Here is a 16,537-nt window from a genome sequence, read left to right as displayed (position 1 = left end):
CCTTGGGGCAAGTCCAATCTTTGGCTCCTCAGGATATCTCCAATTTCTTTTTATCTTCTCTTGTCTCATGACCACTTGACAAGCCAGCAGCAGCAGGAACCAGCAGGAGGAACAGCTTTGCCTCCTCTCTTGGGGCTCTGGTCACTTTATACCCACTCTAGGGTCTCCAAAATTAAAGTATCTTCAGCTGGCAGAATCACGCCCCTGCCAGAGCACACATGAGGCAAATAGTCAGCTGCTGTGGTCAATCTGAAGAAGCCCCATATCCCACAGCGGGATTAAAACAAAAACATGTTTACAGGGCTGGAGAGATGGCTCAGTGGTTAAGAGCACTGCCTGCGGGGGGCTGGAGAGATGGCTCAGTGGTTAAGAGCACCGCCTGCTCTTCCATAATGGTCCTGAGTTCAATTCCCAGCAACCATATGGTGGCTCACAACCATCTATAATGTAATCTGATGCCCTCTTCTGGCCTGCAGGTGTACATGCAGACAGAGCATTGTATACATAAATAAATAAAATCTTTAAAAAAAAAAAAAAGAGCACTGCCTGCTCTTCCAGAGGTCCTGAGCTCAATTCCCAGCAACCACATGGTGGCTCACAACCATCTATAATGTAATCTGACACCCTCTTCTGTAGATAAAGCATTCATATGCAATAAATAAAATAAATAAATCTTTTAAAAAAACATGTTTACATATCATTACTGGGTTGTGTGTGGTTTGTTGTTGTTGTTGTTGTTTGCATAACAGTCCTGGCTATCCTGAACTCACTTTTGTAGACCAGGCTGGCCTCAAACTCACAGTGATCTGCCTGCCTCTGCCTCTGGAGTGCTGGGATTAAAGGTCTACACCACCATGCCTGGCTCCATTACTGGGTTTTTAAGGAAACCCAAATTCCCATTAGAGTTGGCAGACTGCACAGAGTAGTCACTACAGCTAGAGCCAAAAGGAGTTGAAGGGCTACCTACCTAAAAGATGTATGAAAGACCCTTGAGGGCTGGGGAGATGGCTCAGTAGCTAAAGTGATTACTAAGCAAGCGTGAGAAACAGAGTTCAAATCCCCAGAACCCACATAAAAGCAAGGTTTATGTGACAGACTCCAGGAACCCTGGACACGCAGGCTAGCTAGGACAGCTGGAAACCCAGAGGTCCAGAGTCAGTGAGAGAGTCTCCATTGGTAAATAAAAGTGGGGAAACATTAAGAAAGACTCCAAAAAAAAAAAAAGTTAAAAAAAGGGCCGGGCGTAGTGGCGCATGCCTTTAATCCCAGCACTCGGGAGGCAGAGGCAGGTGGACGCTATGAGTTCGAGGCCAGCCTGGTCTACAAAGTGAGTCCAGGACAGCCAAGGCTAACACAGAGAGACTCTGTCTCGAAAAACAAAACAAAACAAAACAAAAACCAAAACAAACAAACAAAAAAAGACTCCCAACTTCCACTTCAGGCCTCCACCTGCAGCCACACATAAGTGCATGCGCAGGACCACATACGTACACAGGAACACCCCACTCACACACAGATACCCACGAACCTTACCTCCTGAAATCCTGCCCTGTAGTAAAACCTGGGTGCTTATCTCTCCCCTGTGCCGCAAAGCCCTTTCATCTACTTTATCTACAAGCCCATCAGTTCCTTCCAAGTCAACCCTTCTATTATCACTTGGGTCATTCTTCCAAAATAGCTGGTAATAATCTACTTCACATAGTGATGACTATGATTCTGAAAAAGTAGTCATAAGTGCTAGTGAGGGAGCTTAGGTAGTAAAGGTGGTTGGAGCCAAACTGATGACCTGAGTTCAGTCTCCAGGCTCCACATAATGGAAAGAGAAAGCCAACTATTGTAAACTATCCTTTAACTTCTGAATACACACACACACACACACACACACACACACACACACACACACACACTCTAAATAAGTAAAGGAAAATAGAATTTAAATAATAGCATTCATTTGGAGAGAAGTAAACATTCACACCACAGTACCTACTACTTGTAAGTCTTCTTGGTAATTATCTGTTCAGAACCCACGACCCCCATTTTTCAGATAGGGTCTCCTGTAGCCCAGGTGTGGTTATTTGAATTACAGTGGTACCCAGGGGCTCATATATTTGAATGCTCAGTCACTAGGCAGTGGCACTATTTGAAAGGATTAGAAAGAGTAGGGGGTTTGGTCTTGTTGGAGGAAGTGTGTTGCTGCAGGGTGAGCTTCTGAGGTTTCAGAAGTGCAATGGAGGCCCAGGCTCTCTTTCTTCCTGCTGCCTGCAGATTTGGATGCAGAAGTCTCAGCTGCTTCTCCAGCACTGTGTTTGTCTGTCGGCATGCTGCCATGCTCCCCGCCATGATGATATTGGACTACATCTCTGAACCTGTAAGCAACCCCCAGTTAAATGGTTTCCCTTATAAGAATGGTCTTGGGGCGGGGTGTAGTGGCACATACCTCTAATCCCAGCACTCAGGAGGCAGAGGCAGAGGCAAGTGGATCAAGGCCAGCCTGGTCTACAAAGTGAGTCCAGAATAGCCAAGGCTACACAGAGAGACCCTGTCTTGAAAACAAAAACAAAAAACAAAACAAAAAAAAATGGTCTTGGTCATGTTTTTTTGTTTTGTTTTGTTTTTGTTTTTTTGATATAGGGTTTCTCTGTGTAGATCAGGCTGGCCTTGAACTCACAGGGATCAGACTGCATCTGCCTCCCGGAGTACTGGGATTAAAGGCATGTGCCACCATGCCCAGCTACTTGGTCATGTTTTGTTTTGTTTTTTCTCAGCAATAGAATATTGAATAAAACTCCAAGCTAGCTTCTAGCTTCAAATTTACTATACATCAGAGGCTAGTCTTAAAATCTGTTCCTTTTTTTTTTCCCCATCTCCAGAATGCTAGGATTACAAGCGTGTACCACCGTGCTATTTGGCCCATTTTTAGTTATTTTTTGTATATTTTGTATATCAATCTTTTATCTAGGATAGGGCATGTTTTAAAGCACCCCACCTCACCCACACACACACAATAGGTCTCACTATATAGTCCAGCCTGGTCAAAACTCACTTAAGTAGTCTAGGTTGCCCTTGAACTCACAAAGATACACTTTTCTTTGATTCCTGAGTTCTGGGATTAAAGGCAGCAGACTTTTTGGATCTCTCTCTCTCTCTCTCTCTCTCTCTCTCTCTCTCTCTCTCTCTCTCTCTCTTAGGTTTTTGAGACAGGATTTCCCCCACATAGCCTTGGCTGTCCTGGACTCATTTTTATAGACCAGGCTGGCCTCGAACTCACAGAGATCCTCCTGCCTCTGCCTCCCCAAGTGCTAGGACCACAGGCGTGCACCACCGCACCCAGCTTTGAGACAGGTTCTTACTGTAAGGAACTCTCTACATAGATTATGCAGGCTTCAAATCCATAGGCATCCACTTGCCTCCGCCACTTAAGCACTAGGAGTAAAAGTGTGTGCTGCTACATCAGAAGTGTTTAATAGACTTTGTCTCTTCCACAAATCATTTCTTTCTCCTTCTCTTCCTTCATTTTCCCTTTTTTTTGGAGGGTGGGGGAGGTTGGAGACAAGGTTTCTCTTTGTGTAGTCTTGGCTGTCCTGGACTAGCTTTGTAGACCAGGCTGCCTCAAACTCACAGCGCTCCAACTGCCTCTGCCTCCTGAGTGCTTTTTTTTTTTTTAAATCTACCTTTATTTGTATACAGGGATACACACATGCCAGAGAATATTTTGGAGGTCAGAGAACAGAGAAAATAAGTTGCAAAACAAAAACACTCGAAGGACCTGGCTAATGCATCCCAACAGGCACTGAAGAAATACAGGTTGAGGCTGTTAGAGCAGAGTTGGAATACAAAGCTACAGGGCTGGGAACTTATTGGCATGGGATGACTCATCTGTGACTCAGATTCAACCTCTTGGCAAGGGCACATCTAGAGCCATTCCTGACACTCTGCTTCAGCGAATGCTTTGAAGCCTAAACATAGACAGCATGTGAACACAACTTCCAGCAATTGTGCATCTATGTAGAAAGTACCCAGGCAGCTTGTCATCTGTGTATGGTGGCATCAGCCTGCAGTCCCAGGGTTCGAGAAGCTGGAGCATAGGCAGAAAGAAGTTCAAAGCTAACTGCAGCTACCTGTGGAGACCAGTTGTTATAAAGAATAAAATCCCAATTGCTCCATTTTACTAATAAAGATAGACGAACCAGAGACAGGGGTGAAAGATTACTAGCTCCAAGAGGCAGAGAAAGCACCCAGCCCTTCCTACTGAGCTCATGTCCTGAAGGAAAAAAGCCCCGTCTCCTTCTCCATGCTGTCTTAAATACCCTTCAACTCCATGTCCCTCCTTTCCACTTCCTGTGCATCTCTTTATCTGCCCTCTGGACTTCCTCTTTCTCTCTATTTTTTTTTCTCTGTTGTTTACTGGTTGCTTGCTCTGCCTTTTGACCTAGGGTTGGTTTTATTAAATCCTGTTTGCCGGACTGGGCACAGTGACACATGCCTGTGATCCCAGCACTTGGGAGGCAGAAGCAGGTAGATCTCTGTGAGTTGCAGGCCAGCCAGGTCTACAAAGCAAGAGTCCAGGGCAGCCAGAACTATGAGAGAAACCCTGTCTGGGGTGAGGTGGGGGGCAGGATTCTATTTACAGAAAGTTCTTAGATAAAAGATGTGTGTTATGGCTGAGCCACACCACAACCACCTGCTTACAACAAACAATATTTCTAGATGAAAGGTATGTCCTAGGGAAGAGCCACATTACAACCACCTGTTGACAAGAACAAAAAGTTCTTACATTAAAAGTGTGTGCTGCTGGGCAGTGGTGGCACACAACTTTAATCTCAGGACTCGGAAGGCAGAGGCAGGATGATGGCTGTGAGTTTGCGGCCAGCCTGGTCTACAAAGTGAGTCTAGGACAGCCAAGACAACACAGGGAAACCCTGCCTCAAAAAAACCAAAACAAAAAACAAACAAACAAAAGGTGTGTGCTAGGGCTGGGCATGAAGACACAGGCAGAGGCAGGAGGATCTCTGTGATTTCAAGGCCAGCCTGGTCTACAAAGAGAGTTCTAGGACAGCCAGGGCTATTACACACAGAAACTCTGTCTCAAAAAATCAAAATAAAAATAAAAATAAGGTGTGTGCTAGTGCTGAGGCACACCACAGCTACTTGTTTACAGTAAACAGAAAACTCTAGGACCAAAGACAGAGCCATACCACAATTAGAAACAGGGTCCCTGTCTCAAAAACAAGAAAGAGGAGAGAAGTACAACACTGTAGGGAGGAGACAGGAAGGAGCAGGAGGGCCTCTCAGGGACAAGGGAGTCATTACTTGTAGCTAAAGTATCAGGCACGGCAGGGGGAGGAGGAGACCTCTGAGCTGACTCTGCACTGTGAGTACTACACAGGCAGGACAGTTCTAGGGGAGGAGACGGAAAATGTATCATTTTAGGAGAGAAACTTGAGAGCCTGATTTGGAGAATACAATAGCCGGAATCGTTGCTTGCACTTTACTTAAGGTGACAGTGATTTATTCCAACGCTATGTGGGAAAAGACAAAGAATTTCGGTCAGGTAGAGTAAGGCTTTGAAGGGTATTAAATTCAGCCTGGAACCTGAGAGGCTGTACTAGATCCAGGCAGCCTACAAAATCAGGCACGTTGACGGGATGCTTTTCTGGGCTCCGTCTGTATCTACTGGGCCTGTGTAACTTTCCTCTACGTTTTGGAATACTAAGGACTCTGGCATGCCTCTGGCTTCTGCTGGGTCATAGCTTGTAGTCTGTGTACCTTCCAGCTTCTGACTCTGCTATTAAGTATTTATTATCTGGGTCTCAAATTCAATCTCTGAAAGAGAAAATTTGATTCTTCTGGTTAATTATTATCATTTCTATCAAATAACCCTCTGGGACAGACTATGAATAGCCTTGATTGGGTCAACTGTATGTGTCAAAGGTACCAGAATTCCGTAGAGCTCTGCATCTGTACAGCAAAGATGTAGCCCAGTTAGTTGAGTGCTTGCCTGGCATGTACAAAACCTTGAGCTCCATCACCAGAGTCACAGTGGTGGTTCATGCCTGTAGCCCTAGCATTTAGGGGAGACTTGAACTTGGGGCCTCACAAGTGCTAGGAAAGAGCTCTACCCAAGAGCTATATTCCTATCTGAGGAATGATTTCTTTTCTTCCTTTCTTTTTTTTTTTTTTTTTTCTTTCTTTTCTTTCCCCCCAGACAGGGTTTCTCTGTGTAGCTTTGGCTGTCCTGGACTCCCTTTGTAGACCAGGCTGGCCTCGAACTCACAGCTATCCGCCTGCTTCTGCCTCCCGAGTGCTGGGATTAAAGGCATGCGCCACCACACCTGGCTTAGAAATTTTTAAAATTAAACAAACCAATAAACTTGTGTTTGCCTGTGTGCTTTATTATTATCCATCGCATTTTGGGAAGGACTGAGGGAAATCATACTTGCCCTAGGCAAGTGTCTTTGACTGTTTGCATTTGTATTCAGGGGGTAGTCCTCCCTATCACAAATTATGCAGTTGAGTGGTGTGTCGTCCCTTCCTCTCCGCCCCCCCCCCCCCCCGCCCCGCACAATGAATAAGCCTCAGGCTGGGAAAATCACACTCATGATCGTGGTATTTCCCGGCCAGGTAAGTATAGGTGTCTTTGATCTTCAGCTAACCAGTCTTGGAAGCTTGCAGATTTTGACAGGTCTCCCCAGTTCAGGCTGGCCTCCAAGTCCTCGGGCACTTCCCAGGTGCTTGGATCTCAAGGGGTCCGCACCTGGCCCTTTGCCACAAGGCAGTACCCCAACCGCACTGTGCCCTTTGCCACAAGGCAGCTTCCACTGACCCTGTGTACAGTGTTTGCAGCTAGGACCATTGTGGTCTCGGCTCCTGAGATAAAGCGAGCGCTGCGTGGCGCGGGCGGGTCCCCAGGCGCTGCGCAGCGCTGACTCAGCCCTTCCGGTCAGCCGGCCGCGTCACCCCGAGTGTTCCCGGCTGGGAGGTGCAGACGCCAGAGTCACCGCCGCGCTGGGCCCCTGACTCAGCCACTTCCGGAGCATCTGAGCATCACAGCGTGGCCGCCCCCGGCACCAAGTGGCCTCCTAGACCCTCTGCCCCACGTGCTCTTCTCTGGTGCCAGAATGGGATCCGCAAAGCTCTTCCGGGTGCAAAGAGGCATTGCTGCCTCCGCCTTCTGTTTAGAAACCCAAGGAGTCAGGAGCACAGACACTAACTCCCATCTGTGTGGCAGGAGTTTCGTGCTCTGGCTGCCTTAATTAGCTAGGCTGAGCCACCTGTCCTTAATAAGCCAATTTAAAAAGTAAATTGCTACAGAAAAAAAGCATTCCATCTGGCCACACTAAGAAGACAGACTTAAGAATGAGGGCGCACGTGCACACACACCTTCCCAAATCCATCTTTCTGGATGGGATTTAGGTTGAAGTAGAAGGCCATTGTTACCATAGCTACCCAGTTACAGGCAAGGTGTGGTCCCAACCATCGGTGACCATCATTTTGTCCACCCTGTCCTGCATAGTAATAGTAATCTGACAAATTGCCAGTCTCTTTCCAGGATTCAGTTTCCCCTCTTGCTGGCCCAGGCCTCGGCCTTTTTTTTTCTTCTAACATGGGATTCCAGGGGTAGAGGAGGGAGAATTCCAATTTCTTGGGGTCTATTGTTTTGTTTGGTTAATTAGTTAATTAATTAGTTTTGGTTTCTCTGTGTAGTCCTGGCTCTCCTGGAACTCACTCTGTAGATCAGGCTTTGCCTCCCACAAACTGGGATTAAAGGCAGCCACCGCCAAGCATAGGGCCCATTGTTGGATAGTCTGATAGTGAAAGGGAGTGGCTCCAGTGTGCTTTAAAATATTTTTCTTGCACAGGCATGGTGGCCCATCACGCACTCAGGAGGCAGAAGGAGAGCTGTGAGTTCAAGGCCAGCCTGGCCTTTTGTTTGTTTGTTTGTTTTTGTTTTTCGAGACAGAGTGCACCACCACCGCCTGATGTTTCTTCTTTCTTTCTTTCTTTCTTTCTTTCTTTTTCTTTTTTTTTTTTTTTTTTTTTGGTTTTTCGAGACAGGGTTTCTCTGTGTAGCCTTGACTATCTTGGACTCGCTATGTAGACCAGGCTGGCCTCGAACTCACAGAGATCCACCTATCTCTTCCTCCCGGATTAAAGGCGTGCCACCACACCCAGCCTTCCTCTTTCTTTTAAGACTGTTAACCTAGCTGGGACGAATGCCTATAATCCCAGCATTCTGGGAGGCAGAGGCAGGCAGATCTCTGCGAGTTCAAGGCCAGCTGGGTCTACAAAGCCAGTCCAGGACAGCCAAGGCTACACAGAGAAATCCTGTCTCGAAAAACCAAAAAATAAAAATTAAAAAGAAAAGAAAAAGAAAAAACAAAAGCAAAACAAAAAGACTGTTATGTAGAGCCATTTAATCTGGTTAAATTTCACCTAATACATGGATGCAATAGGAGTGACTACACCATCTTGATGTTTCTGGCATAACATATAGGAGTTAGACCCTAGCTTTTGTTACTTCTCTTCAAATAACATTATTTTTTTCATTACATTTACTTGTGTGTGTGTACATGATGTGTACATGTGTGTGTTGCACATGAGTGCTACTTGGAGGAGTTGGTTTTCTTCTTTCATCAGATGCATCCTCGGGATGAAACTCAAGTTGTTAGTCTGAGCTGCAAGGGCCTTTTTCTGGCTGAACCATCTCACCAGCCCTTCAAAGTGACTTGTAGACTCACTGCTCACTCTTGTGGTCATAACAAGCTTCTTAGCCTCAGACCCGAACACCTCCGAACAGTGTCACCCCAACAACCTGTAAGTGGTTTCCAATGCTCTACCCAACATATGCACAGTAGCCACATTCTTTTTTTCTGGCACACTCTTTTCATGCCACTTCTCTGCTGAGGAAATTTGAAAACCCTTTGTTTTGAATAGAAAATGATTTTCCTGCTTTATTACAGTGTGGGTGACTCCTCTCCAAACCCATCCCTGCCATCATTGTGCACAGATTGCTGCTCTTTGGGAGCGTGTGTGTGTGTGTGTGTGTGTGTGTGTGTGTGTGTGTGTGTGTGTGACAACTGCATAATTGTAGTGCTGTGGGATAGCTGCTCTGGTGGACTAAGAGCCCGAGAGGGAGCGAGTAATGGTAAAGCCTGTCAGACAGATCTAAAATGCCTGCTAGAGTGCTGGTCAGCTGCCCCTCAATGTCACCTCCTCTGTGATACCTTTCCTGCTTTTTAGATAGATCTTTTAACTTAAAATATTTTTTTTAAGATTTATGTATTTTTTATGAACATCTGCAGGTCAGAAGAGTGCATCAGATCACATTACATATGGTTGTGAGCCACTAGGTGGTTGCTGGGAGTTGAACTCATGACCTCTGGAAGAGCAGGCAGTGCTCTTAACCTCTGAGCCATCTCTCTAGCCCAACCTAAAATATTTTTATTCTGTTTAGTTTGTGGAGGCTGGGGAGTGCATGCCCCAGCACCTGAGTGGAGGTCAGAGGACAGCTCGCACAAGCCATTCCTTCCTTCCACCATAGGGGCCCTGGGGATTAAACTCTAGGGGTCAGGCTTGATTCCGTCCCTTTACTGGCTGAGCCATTTCAGCAGCCCTAGGGAGATCTTAGACGTACCAGCTTTATCCGAATGCTTGGTTGCTAGAGCCCAGAGAGGTTGTCTGAAACTATTCTATCCTTGGTATTCCAGAATTCACGAACTAACTAGTCTTGTCCTTTGTATGATCCTGATTTTCCTCTCTGGGTGACACATATGTAACAGACAGTGACCTCAGCTTCTGTTCCTCTTGCCTTTACCTCCTGAGTGCTGGAATTAGATGCTTGCACTGCCATCTCCCATTTGTACAAACCTATGGTTTCATCCACACCTGAGCTACATCCGCAAATTTGCCATTTACTAAAGGGTTCCCTCTTTTAGTTACAATCAGCCACAGAGCCTAAGTGGTACTCAAAATAATTTGGGGGCCTTCAGATCACAACTCAATCTTCACAAGTGCTCCCTAAGTCCTAAGGAGGACAGTAACTACCAAAGTAGAAAGAACTTAATCACCTGGGGCCCAGGTCTTCTTCTGGGTGGACCTGAGTTTGATTCACAGCACCAACATCAGTTGGCTTACAACTGCCTATAAATCTAGCTCCAAGGAGTCCAATACCCTTTTCTGGACTCCTGCACACACTTGGCATGCGGCACTCAGCCAGAAAACGGCCTATCTTAATGAGAGGCAGAGTTCTGAAATAGTCATCAGGATGTCAAACAAATAGCTAATTTTGGACAGTGAGTACTGGAATGGTCTAGAATCCGGAAGCATTTAAGATATAAAGGTGCACACCTTTAATCCTAGTACTCAGGAGGCAGAGGCAGGTGGAACTCTGTGAGTTCAAGGCCAGCCTGGTTTACAAAGGGAGTCCAAGACAGAGAAATCATGGCTGGGGAGAGCAGTAATTAAAAGGGGTATCCAGGCCATACACAATTGTAGAAGACCAGGAGACAGGGAAAGAAAATAAAAAGAAAAACCAAAACAATTTTTAAAAAAGAAAAGAAACCATATATATTTTTTTTGTTTTTTTATTTTAATTGTTATATATATATATATAATTTTTTTTAGTTTTTGAGACAGGGTTTCTCTGTATAGCCTTGGCTGTCCTAGACTCACTCTATAGACCAGGCTGTATGTATGTATGTATGTATATATATATATGTTTTAAGACAGGGTTTCTCTGTGTAGCCTTAACTGTCCCAGAAAAGATTTTTTTCTTTCAAGACAGAGTTTCTCTGTGTAATCGTAGCTGTCCTGGACTGGATTTTTTTTTTTTTTGAGACAGGGTATCTCTGTGTAGTCTTGGCTGTCCTGGACTCTTTGTAGACCACGTTGGCCTCGAACTCATAGCGATCCACCAGCCTCTGCCTCCCGAGTGCTGAGATTAAAGGCATGCGCCACCACACCTGGCTCCTGGACTGGATTTGTAGACCAGGGTTGCTTCAAACTCACAGCGATCCACTTGCTCCTGGAGGTAAGCCCAGATTTTGTAAGGAGTGTCATATAGCCCTCAAGGAAAATTACAGGTTTGACCCTTTCCACACAAGGAATTTAGGAACTAGTTCACAGGGAATTCCTGGAAGCACTCCACCTAATGCGGATGAGATCCTAGCCTCCAGCAAATGACTTTTGCTCATACTTAGAAGTCATTCCTTGGGGCTGGAGAGATGGCTCTAGGTTAGGAGCACTGTCTGCTCTTTCAGAGGTCCTGAGTTCATTTCCCAGGAATCATATGGTATCTCACAACCACCTACAATGTTATCTGATGTCTTCTTCTGGCGAGTAGTTGTACATGCAAATAAATGCTCATATACATAAATAAATAAATCTTAAAAAAAAAAAGCCGGGGGTGGTGGCGCACGCCTTTAATCCCAGCACTCGGGAGGCAGAGGCAGGTGGCTCTCTGTGAGTTTGAGGCCAGCCTGGTCTACAAAGTGAGTCCAGGACAGCCAAGGCTACACAGAGAAACCCTGTCTCGAAAAACCAAAAAAAATAAAAAATAAAAAAAAAATATTGGGGTGGAGAGGTGGCTCAGAGGTTAAGAACACTGGATGCTTTTTACAAAGGTCCTGAGTTCAATTCCCAGCAACCACGTGGTGGCTCACAACCCTCTATAATGAGATCTGGTGGCCTCTTCTGGCACACAAGCATACATGCAGGCACAACACTGTTTACATAAAAAAATTTTAAAAATCTTTAAAAAAAAAAACCTTATCGTAGAAGCTGTACTGTGTCACAGAGTATATCCTTTTTTCCATACGTCTGTACTTGTAAATGTTCATTGCAATGAGTCATCGGTCTGCTGGAGGCCTCTGGCTTCTGCTGCACTGTTTATATTGGCTCCTCATGGGTGCTCCTTGTGGATGTCCTGTTGTTGCCCTGCGTCATCGAGACCCTGAAGCTTTGGACCTGCAGGACTGGCCCTTTCATGTGTTCCAGTAGATCATAGATGAGGTAGATGTTGGGGTGGGGCCAACTCCAAGCCCTGGATCTGGGATCTAGGAGGCAGCTGAGTTCACCTGTGCTCTCCACGGTGCGCTCTCCAGCACTGCCTGGGCTGCCTCACCCAGTGCTGCAGCAGGCAAGGGGCAGGGGCAGCTCTTCTGCTCTCCTGTCCTAGAGGACAGCTCACCCACAGGGTCAGCTCTGCTGCGCTGCCCAGGCACAGTGCAGAGCCCCTTCTCCTGAGTGCTGCAGCCAGTGAGGGACAGGGACAGCACTCCCATTCCCATGACCTCAAGATTAGTTCTCCTGCCTGCTGCAGGCAACAAGGCGTTGGTGGAAGATAATCTCCCCCTCGCCCAAGCCAACCGACGGCATACTAAGGGCAGGACTAGCTCTCCGAGTGTCGTGGCCATCAAGGGGTAGGACAAGCTCAGTACAGTCAGTGCCTTGGGCTGCAGTCCAGACCAGGAATATCTGCATGGCCTTTTGTGTTAACAGAGGCCTGGGACGTCAACACAGACCGTGGTTGCCTTAGCACCATGGACCCAGACATGCTCTGGCTGCAGCCTGGACCCAGATGTTCCCATGGCCTCAGGTGGCAGCAAGGTCACTAGATGAGCATGTCACCCCCCAGCAGCATGCCTCTCAGGTGTCCACATGGTTTCTGGTGGCAGGCCAGACCTGCCAACAAACATCCACTTGGCCTTTGGTGGTAACTTGGGCCTCAGACCTCAGCTGCATCAGGACCACCGATCCAGACCTGTCCTTCGGCGGCAACCTGGACCAGGGCCTCACCATGGCCTCCGCATATCTGTCTGGTCCTCACTGCCATCCAGTCTCCAGTTCTGCTTTTCTCCACAGTGTAAGCACTCCTCAGCTTTGCTCTCTCTCCCATCTCTCTACAACACACTCCATCTTTCCCATCATTCCATCACACACTCCTTCGTTGTAAAGTGCTTGCGCAGGGGTTGGGGGAGGGTTGGAGGGGGGGCCGTCTTTCTTCTGGCCTCCCCAGGATAGTGTGGCCAGGGTGGGTGGGCACTAGGGTGTCTTTCTTCCAGGTGCCTCAAATCAGTGTGGCTCTGGTGGGTGCTTGGGTGTCTTCCTTCAAGCTCCCCTGGCTGGCATGGAATTTGGTTTTTGGTGTTTTTTTTTTTTGTTGTTGTTGTTGTTGTTGTTTTGCTTTAGATAGATTCTCCCTCTGTAGCCTAGCCCAGCCTTGAACTCTTCCGGCTTTGGCCTCCCCATTTCAGGAGTTACAAGCATGAGCCGCCATACTTGGCTCACAGCCTGAACAGCTTGGCCTCCAGTCCAGCACTCTCCCTACTCGCCTAAATGAAAAGGCAGCTGGAAATGCCTGTCTTCCTGTCACATACAAGTGACATCAAGCCAAAGAATTTGGCTTGGCTGGTTACCATGAACTGAAACTGTCATTCTCCCCTTTACACTGCTGTGACCATATTTGAAGGTGCTAACCTTGTCTGCCATGTATCTACAGTGGAGCTTCCTTCCAGCCTGCCAGCTGCTTTCCCGGCATCCCGCTGACTTCTGGTCTCACTTGCCATGCTGTCTGGATACTGGCACTCAAAAAATGAGCTCTGAAGTCAGGCTTGGTGGCATATGCCTGTAAATCCCAGCACTCTGGATGTGGAGCAGAACCCTGCTGGCGCGGGAGTGGGGGTGCGGGGCAGGCGCTGGCTGACTCTCTCTAAATGCCTGGCATGGGTCACTGCATTCTTATCTATTTTTAGGACAACATCCTTTCTTTGGCTCCCTGAGAAACCATTCCTTTTTCTGTTCTGAGACTGCTTCCGTTCTTCCTACGTTACACTGAGGCACCTGTGCCTGGGAAGCATGAAGGTTAGGCTTCCAGGTTTTTTTTTTTTCCCACACAGCTAAGGAAAAGATGATGGTTATACTAAATTGCTTCAGCCAAAGAGGTAAAACGGGTATCAATAGTGCAACAAAACTTGTATGCACCGTAGTATTACAAAACTAAAAAAAGAAAAAAAATTGTTTCTGTTTTCCTATGAGACAGGGTTTCTCTAGAACTCACATTTAAAAAAAAGACATGGTCTCAGTTGGGCGTGGTGGCGCACGCCTTTAATCCCAGCACTAAGGAGGCAGAGGCAGGTGGATCTCTGTGAGTTTGAGGCCAGCCTGGTCTACAAAGTGAGTCTAGGACAGCCAGGACTATTACACAGAGGAACCCTGTCTGGAAAAAATACTAAAGACATGGTCTCTTGTAGTCAAGGCTGGCTTTGACCTCACTATGAAGCACAGGATGATCCTGAAGAATGAAAACTTAGTTTTTTTTGGTGTTTGGCTTTGAGTCCAGCTATGAAGCTAGAGCTAGCCTGGAATTGACTGTGTAAACTGGGCTAGCCTCAAACTCCAGATAATCCTCCTCTTTCTTCTTCCCGCGTGGAACGCCTCTCTTCCTTTCCGTGTTTCTAATTCTGTGAGTGCAAGGAAGCCAGCAGTTCCTTGACAGCAGATCCTTTTCTGGCTAGCAGGCTCAGACCTGCCATAATAGTTCTCTCTGCATACTTGGTGACAAAGGGATTCTTGGAGGGTCAGTTCAAAGCCAAATGAAGGGCTGAGTGTGGTGTGGTGACACATCCTTGGTAATCCTAGCGCTTCAGAGGCGGAGGCGTGAGAACAAAAAGTGCAAGGCAGCTTGGGCTACACGGTTAGACCCTGCCTCAGAAAAAACGAAAAGCAAATTAAGACCCAATGTAAATGAAAAGAGTGTCTGCATAGGACAGTGATGACTTAGCCCGACACAAGGCAACACTAGGTAAAAGCGGGGGCTGGGGTTGTAACTCAGTTGGTGGAGTGCTTGCCCAACATTCTTTTTTTTTTTTTTAATATTTTTTTATTTAATTTTAAATTTATGTGCATTGGTGTGAGGGTGTCAGATCTTGGAGTTACAGACAGTTGTGAGCTGCCATGTGGGTGCTAGGAATCGAACCCGGGTCCTCTGGAAGAGCAGACGGTGCTCTTAACCACTGAGCCAACTCTCCAGCCCCTTGCCCAACATTCTTGAAGTGCTGCATTTGATCCCTAGCACCGCACAAAACTGCCACGGTGACAAATAGCTGTGACCTCAGCACTCAGGATGTGGAGGAAGGAGTGTCAGAAGTTTTCAGTCGTCCTCAGCTACATAGCAATTTTGAAGTCAGCCTAAGGTGCGTATGACCCTGCTTCAAAATCGAAAGCCCTAGGAGAAAGATGAGTCCACTTGGAGATCTTGGTGCAGGAGAAGGAAGGTGAAGACATAAAGACTTGGAGGGCTGGGGGTGTAGTTCTGTGGGAGTGTGTGCCTAAAAAGCAGACAATAGGCTCTGAGTTCCATCTCCATCAAAAAGTTGCTATAACAGTCCATGTCTGTGTCTTTTGACAGACAGGTGTTTTCAGGTGCCAAAGGTAAGCATCTTAGGATAGAACTGCTGGACCAAAAATTGGCTGTTTGCAGTCGCATGAGGAACTGCCAGTTTGCTACAGCTCTTGAACAATTTAAGATAATAAGTAAATTTTTTTTAATTTTTAAAAAGAAAGAAAATGAAATTCCATAACAGAATGGAGAAGAACCCAAAGTGGTCAACACATGAATTAAAGGAAGTTTTCCCAGCCCACTGTGGTAGCAAATGCCTGTAATCCCAGCACTCAGGAGGCAGAGGCAGGAGGATCACTGTGAGTTCAAGGCCAGCCTGCCTACAAAGTGAGTCCAGGACAGCCAAGTCTACACAGAGAAACCCTGTCTCAAAAACAAGAAGAGGAGGAGGAGGAGGAGGAGGAGGAGGAGGAGGAGGAGGAGAAAAGAGGGCTGAAGGGATGGCTCAGAGGTTAAGAGCACTGACTGCTCTTGCCGAGGACCTGGGTTCAGTTCCCAGCACCCACATGGCAGCTCATAACTGTCTGTAACTCCAAGATCTGACACCCACAGACATACATGCAGGTAAAACACCAACATGCATAAAATAAAAATAAATTTTTTTTTAAAAAAAGAAAGAAAGCCAGACATGCTGGTGCACGCCTTTAATCTTAGCACTCGAGAGGCAGAGGCAGGCGGATCACTGTGAGTTCCAGGCTAGCCTGGTCTACAGAGTGAGTCCAGGACAGCCAAGGCTAACACAGAGAGACCCTGTCTCGAAAAAACAAAAACAAACAAACAAACAAACAAAAACAACGAGCCAACCAAACAAAAGCCCTCACATGTGTGCCTACCCAGTCATTTGCATTTTAGTTCATTCCTGATGTCAATTTGACAACCAAGGATAGCCATCACGGTAGTCTTTTTTTTTTTTTTTTTTGAGACAGGGTTTCTCTGTGTTAGCTTTGGCTGTCCTGGACTCACTCTGTAGACCAGGCTGGCCTCGAACTCACAGCGATCCACCTGCCTCTGCCTCCAGAGTGCTGGGATTGAAGGCATGCACCACCATGCCTTTATTATTATGCATACAGTTCTCTGCTTCCATGTACACCTGCAGGCCAGAAGAGGGCATCAGATCATAACAAGATGGTTGTGAGCCAC

The sequence above is a fragment of the Acomys minous genome (genome assembly GCF_964271855.1).
Source record: "Acomys minous genome assembly, chromosome: 2".
In the NCBI taxonomy this organism is placed as follows: domain Eukaryota; kingdom Metazoa; phylum Chordata; class Mammalia; order Rodentia; family Muridae; genus Acomys; species Acomys minous.
Note: the sequence above shows the minus strand (reverse complement) of the source record.